Consider the following 11,182-nt stretch of genomic DNA (forward strand, 5'->3'; position numbering starts at 1 on the left):
CTAACCCAGTGATGGTGCCAAAGAAAAACACGACAGTCCTTCGCATGTGCGTCGACTTCACATGTCTCAACAAACATTGCCCTAAGGATCACTTTCCCCTCCCAAGGATCGATCAAATTATCGACTCCACGGCAGGTTGTGAACGTCTTTCCTTTTTGGATGCATACTCTGGTTATAACCAGATCAGATTAAAAGAAGATGATGAAGCCAAGACAGCGTTTATTACACCGTACGGCGTGTTTTGCTACAAGACAATGCCCTTCGGTCTAAAAAACGCGGGAGCAACATATCGAGAGGATGATGCGAAGTGTTTAGCAACACGGATCGGGAAAAACGTGCAAGTATACATCGATGATGTCGTCATAACATCAAAAAAGGGGACAACGCTGATCGAGGATCTCAAAGAAACTTTTGACAACCTCGACAAATTCTGCCTTAAGCTGAACCCGACGAAGTGTTCTTTTGGCGTCCCGGCGGGAGAACTTACGGGGTTTCTAGTTTCGGCAAGAGGGATTGAAGCAAATCCCGACAAAATACAAGCCATAGTAACAATGAGGAAGCCAACAAAGTTGAAAGAAATACGGCAACTAAGCGGGCGAGTCGCGGCTTTGAGCGGATTCGTCGCCGAGGTTAGGAGAAAAGCGTTACCATTTTATGCGCTGATCAAACAAGGAGATAAATTCCAATGGAACGAAGAAGCCGATAGAGCTTTCGAGGATTCGAAGCGAAAAATATCGACACCACCAATCCTGGTGGCTCCAAAGGAAAAGGAACCTCTCCTGCTGTATATTGCAGCCACACCCCAAGTGGTTAGCACGGTGTTAGTTGTCGAAAGAGAAGAAGAAGGGAAAATCCATGGAGTACGGCGACCGGTATACTTCGTGAGCGAAGTCTTGTCTCCCTCAAAACAAAGGTACCCTCGGTACCAAAAGCTAGCATATGGAGTGTTCACGACGGACACGAAAATTGCGCCACTATTTTTCGGCACACCCGATCATAGTGGTCAATGAAGCTCCTTTGTCAAATATCTTGAACAACCCGAAGCTACGGGTCGTGTCTCCCTTTGGGGAATAGAACTTTCCCCTCGGGACATCACGTATGAAAAAAGAAAAGCAATAAAGTCGCAAATACTACCGGACTTCATCGCGAGTGGATGGAGTTACAAAATACAGGACCCCAGATTTATCGAGAACCTGGACTATGAACTTCGATGGGTCCAAGAGGCTTGAAGGGGCTGGCGCGGGAGTAGTACTCATATCACTCGAAGGCGACAAGTTGAAGTACATCCTTCGGATGACGTTCCCTAACGCATCTAACAATGAAGCGGAATATGAGGCTCTCATACACGGGATGAAGATGGCAAAAGCACTGCGGAGCAACTCGACTAAAAATCTTTGGCGACTCACGGTTGGTAGCTCGGCAAGTTATGAACCAATGTGACGCGAGTCAATGATAGCATGATGGCATACAAGGAGGTGTACAATGAGCTAGAGAAATTGTTCGATGGATGCGAAGTAAATCATATTAGCAGATTGAGCAACGACGAAGCCGACGTTCTTGCAAACATCGGGTCGCAGTGCCTTGCAGTCCCACCAGGTGTATTTTGGGAGGAGATAACAGAGAGATCCACTGAGTTGACAAAGTCAAAAAGAAGGAGAAGAAACCCTCGGGGGCTATCAAGGAGAAGCAAGAGGAAGAAGAAGAAGAGCAAGACTTGGTCCTAGTAATACAGATACCATGGATGCAGCCATACATATCATATATCCTCGGGAAAGAAATACCGGATGATCCGAGTTGAGGCAAGGCGAGTAATTCGACGCTCCAAAGCTTTCACGGTGGTTAAGGGAGAATTATACAAGCGAAGTATTTCGGGCGTCTTGCAAAGGTGCATTACACCCGAAGAAGGAAGAATAATTCTAAAGGACGTACACGAAGGAATATGTGGCCACCACGCAAGTAGTCGATCTATCGCAGCCAAGGTTTTTCGGGCAGGATTCTACTGGTTGACGGCAATAGAGGACGCTAAGGACATAGTGCGAACTTGCGACGCGTGTCAAAGGTTTGCCGCAAAACCTCACTCTCCGGCGGCAGAGCTAGCACCAATACCTTTGTCATGGCCCTTTGCACAATGGGGACTCGACATGGTAGGCAAGTTACATAAATCGTCGCCGGGAGGAAAGGAATACATGCTAGTAGCTGTCGACAAATTCACAAAATGGATAGAAGCGAAGCCGATAAATTCACCGGACGGAGCATCTGCGGTAAAATTCATAAAAGACCTCGTCTTCGATTTGGAGTGCCCCACGGCATCGTCACGGACAACGGCGGTAACTTCACGTCCAATGAATTCAAAGACTATTGCGAAGAGGTGGGTATCAAGCTGAACTTTGCATCGGTTGCACATCCTCAAACCAATGGGCAAGTCGAGAAAGCCAATGGCATCATCTGCAATGGCATCAAGAAGCGCTTGTTAGGACCACTAGAAAAAGCTCGACATACCTGGCACTGAAGAACTACCAAGTGTGTTGTGGAGCATCCGAACAACTCCAAATACGGCGACACGGAAACTCCGTTTTTTCTGGTACACGGAGCAGAAGCAGTACTACCAATCGAGATAGAGCACAACTCTCCACGTGTCGCGGAGTATGACGAAGAAACGTCGAGAAAAGCATTAGAAGATGACGTGGACGCACTCGATGAAGCTCGAGATGAAGTATTGTCTCGAGTAACCAAATATCAACAGGACTTGAAGAATTACCACAGTCGACGTTTGCGGCCAAGATCTTTTCAGGTGGGCGACCTAGTTCTTCGGCTCACGCAAAAAAGTCATGAAAAACTCGAGTCACCGTGGCTCGGCCCTTACATCGTCACGGAAGTAATCGGAGGAGGAGCATACAGGATAAAGGACAAGAAGACAGGGGTGGAGGAGCCAAACCCCTGGAACGTGGCGCAACTCAGGCGTTTCTACGCCTAGAGTCGAAATATAGTCCTTGTAAAACTTCAATGTACTGAAACGCCCGCGAGTTTTCAGACGCACTCTTTTCCTTTTTCGGGGCACCGAGTGGGGCCGGAGAAGGTTTTTAATGAGGCGGGCTCGCGGTGCTTGCAATATAATAAAGATAGTGGCTATATCACCTTTTTCTTTGACAACGCGACCAAAGTCATCGCTCCGACGAATTTCAATATAGTTCATCGATAAAAGAAGAAAAAAAAAATCTTGCCTTGGTATTCAAATACCTCGTGAGTCAATAAAAATACAAAATAGTACTCAATAAAAGCTCGGGGGCTCATACTTGCCTTCAATATATAAATGCCTTGGTCCACAACCTCGCAAATATACAAATATAGAAAAAAGTCACCGAAACACTCGGGGGCTAGGCAAACATAGAAATATAATGGTTGCTTTACAATATAGTCATGGACTACAAAGAAGAAATTTCTACAAGAAGCAAATAACTAGTCTTGATTCAGTATGTCGTCAAGAGTAACTCTGTTCTCTTCAGGAGCAGCACCAAGAAAGTCGGCATAATGGCCATCGGCAAAAAAGTCGGCGTCCATCCGAAGAAGGTCCTCAATCATTTCTTCGGCTATAGGTGTAACCTTCGTGTTTATCCTATCAACACCAACTCTCCGGCGTTTTACCTTTTGATGAACCCTCTCGACAACTTGGGCAAGGTCAAGCTTTGAGTGACGGATCCGGAGCATGATAAGAGCAAATGCGGCACCAGCTACCAGTTGTGCTTTGACAAAATCATGGATACTGCGAGCATCCTTGAATCTTTCCATCAATTCAGGAAGAGTTTTTGGTGGGACATTCCGAGGAAACATGGAGTTGTAAACCATGGATAAGGTTTTGGTACAGAAGTGAAGGAAATCACGGGTTTGAGAAGTACGATCCTGAAATCTGGTAATTTGGCGGGTCCTCTCCGGAGTGGCCCAAAACAAAGAACCATGGTCCAAGGAAAGATTGACAAGGAGGTTTGTCCTCGCGTTTACCCTTTCTTCCTCGGCAGCAGCATCAATAAAGGCACCTATCAACACAACGAAGGGACAACCTTTAGGAGACAATAGCATGAAGATGAAAGATATCACAAGACCAGACAAACATACCCGACATATACTGCACGGCTTCATTCATTAACTCGAGCATGAAATTTTCTCGAGTAACCGCTTTTCAGCTTCGAAACGACAATCTCCTTAGCAGCCATAGCCTCGTTGACTTGTCTGAAGGGCAACTTTTCGGCCTCGAGATGATTTACGAGACTTGCTCCATCATCACAAGTGTTTGCTTTTCGCATCTCGAAGTTGTTGTCGAAGATCATTCAATTCTTGCGACAAGGTATCATCGACAGTGCGGTATCGATGACAGTTCTCTCCGCGGGAAGAAGGCGAAGCATTGGAAGGAGTAGGAATTGGAGTATAGTTATCAAATATCAGCTGAAATTTAAAAACGAACAACATTAAAAAACGAGGCAAAGATAGAGTTCTTCATTAATCTCTCGAGAATAATTACAAGGGCACTACGGTGGAGCTAGGGAAATACGTGTCGCCAAAAGACTACTTTGGCGACAAGAGCAAAAGAAGCAAAAGAAAAACAGAGGCATGCAACTAGACCTCCGGCCTTGACGAACTAGGAGTCGACGTTGGCTGGATCCCGAGATACGCCAAGATTTTCTTCGTATTGGGCTTGGCCGCCTTCATCGGTGACTTCCACCTCGACTTGTTCTATCGGATCGGTGTCGCCAACCTTCGTCCGGTCGAGAGTCTGCGGCCATCGGCAACTTGAGCAACGGTATTTTCAACGGCTACCTTCATGTTCTCATGGCGCGGCTTCAGCCCAAGATCTTCGATGTATTGAACATCTTGGCGAGGTCAAGGAAAGTCGAAGGTTCCTCTTTCTTCGGGAAGAAGTAGGGGAACAACGCCGACAAAGCCCCACTGGCATTGGCCACACCTTCACGAATTTCGCGTCCATGGGACTCTAGAAGAGAAAGTGCGTCAAGGAGAGGGTCATTGACAGATTTCTCCAGATCAAAATCTTGGTTGGTTTGAGCTGCCACATAAAACAGAATGTTAGTCGAAAACCAAGAAACAAGAAGTACAAACAAAAAAGAAGAGACAAGCGATATTACTCAGCGTGCGTCGACTTTGCGAATTCAAGCGCTTGATGATCCCTTGTTCTCGTGCAACCTGTGCAGATTTTTGCTCGTGCAAGGCAGATTCGACATCTTTGAGCCTTTGCTGCAATTCTTCGACACTAGCGGCCTTTGCCTTGGCATCATCGGCTTCGGCTATGGCTTCGCTAGCGGCAAGTTCAGCCTTCTTGCGAGCCGTTTCACTTTTCTCAAGATTCCGAGAAAGTGTCTCGGCACGTTTGTTAGCCTCTGCAAGTTTTTCTGTTGAGAAAGGAAAAGAAAGAGAAGAAAGATTCAAACTAGCGACAAGCAGAAGGAGTAAAAATTCAAGGAAAAACAGCAAGTACAACAGTCGTTACCTTCGGCTCTGCTGGCATACTCGCGGTACCCAATAAATTGGGACCCGATGCGGATGAGATCCTTGATCATAGGCTGTCAAAGAAAAAAGTAAGAAGGGGAAAAACTTCGGCATTACAAGAGTAAGGGTCCGCAAAAGCAAAATAGAGGAAATATAGATCTCGACAAACTTACATCATCTAAGAGCTGCGACGAAGAGCTGCCCAATTGAGGAGGAGGTTCAACGACCATTTCAACCCTTGCCCTTTTTGGCGAAGGGACAAGGGGGCTTGACGGTGGAGTAGTAGTGACGACGTTTTGTTGGGGAGACGATGTTTCATCTCCTTCAACTAACGTGTACGAAACAAGCACGATACGTGACGTGCTTGGTCCGAGGAGCAACGTCGATGATCGGTACTTCTTCCTCATCACTAGTAAACAAAAATCGACGAGTATAAAAAGCAAGACGAGAGTTAAACCTTTCGAGTACATCAAAAAAGGAGGAGAGATAAAATTGACTTACGAGCTGATAAGGGACTCAAAATAAGGATCATAAGCTGCCTTCGGATCCGAAGGAACAACTTCTTCGGCCTTAGAAATGCCGGAATCCTCGACTTCGAGTCCTTTTCCTTTTGTTCTTCGGAGAAACGAGCGGGAGGAAGGGATTCGGTCGACTCAACGGCCTCGGACTCAGCCTCTCTCTCATGAGAAACCGCAGATTTGTGAGAACCCGCAACTTCACTTTCGAGAACAGAAGAGCCCTGAGTATCGTCGGCAACGATGGTCATTTCTTCGACCTCTCCACCCTCAGGAAGAGGAGGAAGGGAAGTCATACTAGGATGATCCTGAAAAAATAGAAACCAAGGAAAAAGTAAAGACATGACAACACAATGAGATGCAGGAAAAAAGGTGCAACAAGATAAAAACGCGGAAAGGCAAAATACCTTGGGGAGTGGATTGGTGGAGCTGTATGGTTCCACACGACAAGAAGAAGGAACTGGATCTTTGCCCAGGCGAGAAAGTCTTCGAACCAACTTCTCCAAGTCCTTGGTGGAAAGGTCACCGGAGATTCTTTGGCGTCATTTTCACCGGAGTACGTCCAAAGGGGATTTTTGCGAGCTCGAAGAGGCTGCACTCTAATCCTAAGGAAATAGGCGGTGATTTGAACACCGAGACAGCTCCTCGCCTCGAGTATTTTGAAGGCGGCGAATGCGAGACATGAGTGCCTCTCGTCGCCTTTTCTCTTCCTCAGAAGCTTCGGCATCCCAGGAGCGACGGCGCTGAATTTTGGCATTCCCGTCGAAGGGAATTATGTTGTGCTCAACGGAGTTGGCGCTTTCTTCGTGAATGTAAAGCCACTTCTTGCGCCATCCTTGGACAGAATCGGGAAACTTGACGTCGAAATAATCGACATCGATACGAATACGGATAACAACGCCACCTATGTTATAAGTGACGTTGTGGGAGCCATTGCGGCGGAGGCGGAAGATGCGTTTCCAAAGAGCCCAATTAGGAGCGACTCCAAGAAAGCATTCGCAAAGGGTGATAAAAATAGAAATGTGAAGGATGGAATTGGGGGTCGGATGATGCGGTTGAATCCCATAGACAAAGAGAAGACCGCGGAGGAAATCATGGATTGGGGTAGAGAGGCCGCGGATAAGATGATCAACGAAACTAACCCGATACTCCATTGGAGGCTTGGGATAGCTTTCTTCACTGGGAAAGCGGATGGCGCCTTCCTTCTTCATCAGGCCAAGCCTTTTCATCCGGTTGGAGTCTTGGTTGGAGATCTTGGATCTCTCCCACTCAAAATCTTCAGCGGCCATCGCGGACTGCGGAGTCTTTGTGGCGGGTCAAACGCGCACGCGGCGGCATCCACGGAAGCGGGTTGAGCAATGTATGCGAGAGCGAAATCGGCGAAGATTGGGCGCAGAGGAAGATTTGCGAAGAGGAACAGGTGAGCGGCGCAAGTGAGGGGATGAACGGAGGTTGAAGACAGGTTTATATAAGAATTGGGTGAAGCAGTGTACCGTTGGATGAGGAAATCGTGTGGTGAGAATTGATTTTCTGGTTACAAGGGCAAAAAAGTATTTTTACGGGGATAGGCGTTACCGCACGAGCACCAGAAAAAGCGGAGGACGTGTGTCCCCCACTTGCACGACGTGTCAACATGGTGGGAACGATGGACCCACAAAGCGAGAAAAATATCGACCGATGATAGAGTTGAAGAAAATTTGACAAGGGAAAATATGTCGACAAGAGAAAGGAGAATGGCGACGGGATAAGTTATTTGAATGCATCGAGAGCCTTTGGTCGGAAACAAGTTTTTGCCCAAATGCTCGGGGCTACTTCGAAAAAAGAAAACTTTCGACAATGGCAAATATAGAAAATGTTGAGCCTACAGTCAAGCACAAGTTCTTGGCTGTAGCCTCGGGGGCTACTCCCATCAGGAGCGCTGTTCGCGCACCCGATTAAAAAAAAAAAAAAAAAAAAAAGAGAGAAGAAGAAGGAGGAAAGAATATCAAGAGATAATGGCAATATAGTGACAAGGTGGACTAAAATGTTGAGCCTACAACCAAGCACAAGTTCTTTGGCTGTAGCCTCGGGGGCTACTCCCATCGGGAACGCTGTTCGCGTGCCCGATGAAATTAACAAAGGAAAAATAGAACAAGCAAGAGAGTATATTTCGAGTAATCATTAACTCTCCATATACTCCCATCGGGAAAGCAATATAAGTCATATTTGACTCAATAAAATGTGCCATTCCAACAGCCGGAAAAGCACTCGACAATATATTCTCGAACGCCGAAGTTGCGATCAATTTACGAATGCCGCAAAATTGCGAAGGTAAGACCCCGGACCTATTCTGTTGGGCGTGGCATCGCCGAAGACTGCGCTCTGCTACTTTTATCCGTATCAACGGATACGAAGAAAAATCCTAACGGACGCGTTAGGTACTCGATAAATTTAGCCGGGACTCGACGGAATGGTAAGACCTTAAGCGGCGCTGTCGAAGTTTACACCGAGTATCCCGAAATCATGTCCGGGGACGTGATTTTGAAGTAGGTTTTTGCGGATTGCCACTAGAGCGGTTAACTAGTACACGATCCGTCAGATGAACTAGCCCCAACTACCAATATCCCTGTACAATATAGAATTTTATGAGAAAAAGTATAAAAGTTAAAAGCTTTCGGATAAAAATAGACAGTGGAGATTTTCCCTGATTCTACGATTCAAGCAAAATCTCGGGGGCTACTGACATAGGCATCCCAAATGGGCCTGCCTAATATAGTACCCGGGGTTTATTGAAGGCCCACTACCGAAGAATAAGAAGACTCGACAGCCCAAGATGTATTTAAGGAAAAGATAGAGTTGTAATAGGAAGTGTTATTTGTAAATGCGGCGGGATGAGTTAGAAACCATCCCGGACTCTGTAATCCTTGTATAGCACGAATCCCTCGGCTCCACCTATATAAAGGGGGGGGTCGAGGGACGATGGGATCATCGAATCATTGTCTGCAAACCCTAGTTTTCATATTCGTCGAGTACTTTTCGGCTGAAACCTTCGAGATCTACTTGCCCTCTACTTCTAACTAAACCCTAGCCTATAATCCATAGGCATTGACAAGTTAATCCTTTGTCACCCGCCCCTCATTGGCCTCAATTGCAAGGCTAAATGATCTTATTGCAAAACAGTTCTAAAATGATTTATGACTCTTGATATATTTCGAATCATGCCCATTGTTGCTATTTACATCTTGTTTGGATTTCACTCCAATGGGTATGCCTAGAAAATCTTGCGTTTCCTACCCCATGTCCGTGCTCCTCTTATCATACGTCTATCTATCTATATGTACATGTCATCCTCTGATTATACACACACTGTTGCACAAAGAAAAGGGCAAAAGGGGAAGTTGCCATCAGTCCCGTCCCTGGCCCAGTTGGGACGGCCCTAGCGCCGGCCGGCCCGGTCCCCAGCCCAGTCTGCCGGCCCGTGCGCCGATCGACGGCTGTTTAAGTGGGACTGGGGGTTACATGTTGGGGTCTTCTTCCCCACTTCCCCCTTTCTACCACAGCCTCCATTGGCGCCGCCCCTTCCCTCTCCACCTCTCCCTAGGGCATTCCCACCACTAGAACCACCCCAAACTCCACTCCACCATAGATCGGGTACCTTGGAAGATCTTCACCAAGGGATTTGGTCCCTCTCAAGCCACATTTGGAGTTCTTGGGCATTTACCCCTCAAGCCTCTTCTTGCAGTTCTTCTTGCTCCTTTGGGCAAGGGAGAGCAATGTCTTCGGGTAACTTCCCTCCTCACCTTCCTATGTCTTGATTCCCTCATACATTGCACATTTATTGAGGGATTTGAAAAACTAGGGTTAGGGTTTGTCTAGTACCTCATGCCATTAGAATGTCACACACCTCTATGCACAGGTTTCACTCTACATTGTTGTAATATATGTACAAGTATATGAGCTTTTGCATGAATTTATGCTGAAAATCTGGAAAATCCTTAATGATTCATCAGTGCCCGGCCCATGGCCCGGTGTGTCGGCTCTCACACCGGCCGGGCCCGCGTGTCGCCCGGCCGACCGGCTAACAGATCGGCTGGTCCGGTCCACAACCCGGTTGTGCCGGCCGATGCGCCGACTCGCCCAGATTTTCGCACAACTTCATCAAAACACTTGTATATATGTTATACTTTTGGCCTCCTTATTTCTGATGACATGTACACTTATCCCACTGCTATTCTTGCTCTATTTGCTCATTCACAGGAGATTCTGGTGATGACACACGTGCTGTTGCCAAGAGGGGTAGGAATGAGAGGCCCCAGGACCAAGTCAACAGGAAAGAAAAGGTAAAACAAAGACACAGTTCTAGATGATGATCTTGTTGAGAAAGTGCCAATATTAAACGTTGGTACAGTACATGTCGCTGCTTGGAGGAGACTCAGAGAGGAGAATCCCTATAGGTTCGAGGAAAGAACCTACAACAGTGAAGATAGGGAATTCTGGACCAACACTCAGTTGAATATATGGGATGATTTTCTACAACTGCCCAGAGCTCATGAGGAATGGTGTCATTGTGCATCCCAAGGCCATCAACAAGGAAGAACTTACCATGCTCCAAGCCACTCAGTACCGCTTGGTGGTTGATGCCTTGCAGAAGATGGGGTTGTTTGATCTTGTGTGCTTGAAGCCTGGCAGCACAAAGGGTGTTGGGGTGTATTGCCCAATCCTTGTTCGTCAATTACACTGCACTGTTTTCTTTCATGATGATGTTGCTCGCACTATGACTTAGATGACTGGACAGGAGCAATATACTTGCAACTACCTTGACTTCTATCAAGCCATGGGATTTGGTAGTGGCCGTGCTCATGGTTTTCAGATTCACTCTCAGGAGCAATTCACTCATGGGGACATTGATTTCTGCTATCCTCTCGAGCCTACACATGCTCCTCCAACCATCTCAGGGATGTACTACTCTTATCTAGTGCTTGCCAAGATATTCCGGGAGAGTCTCATCAGCAAGTCAGGAGACTCAAGTGAATGTCGAGCCTACCATCTTAACCTCATGCGACTTCCTCTACTGTGAGTTGAGGTGCTCTGTTCGCAACCGTATGACTCCAAACTATGCTCAGTATGTTCAACAGCTCATCAATACAGTTATCCCAGCTCCTAACAACAAGAAAGATCAACTAATCAAGATGGAA

Source organism: Lolium rigidum, chromosome 5 (genome assembly GCF_022539505.1).
Source record: "Lolium rigidum isolate FL_2022 chromosome 5, APGP_CSIRO_Lrig_0.1, whole genome shotgun sequence".
In the NCBI taxonomy this organism is placed as follows: Eukaryota; Viridiplantae; Streptophyta; class Magnoliopsida; order Poales; family Poaceae; genus Lolium; species Lolium rigidum.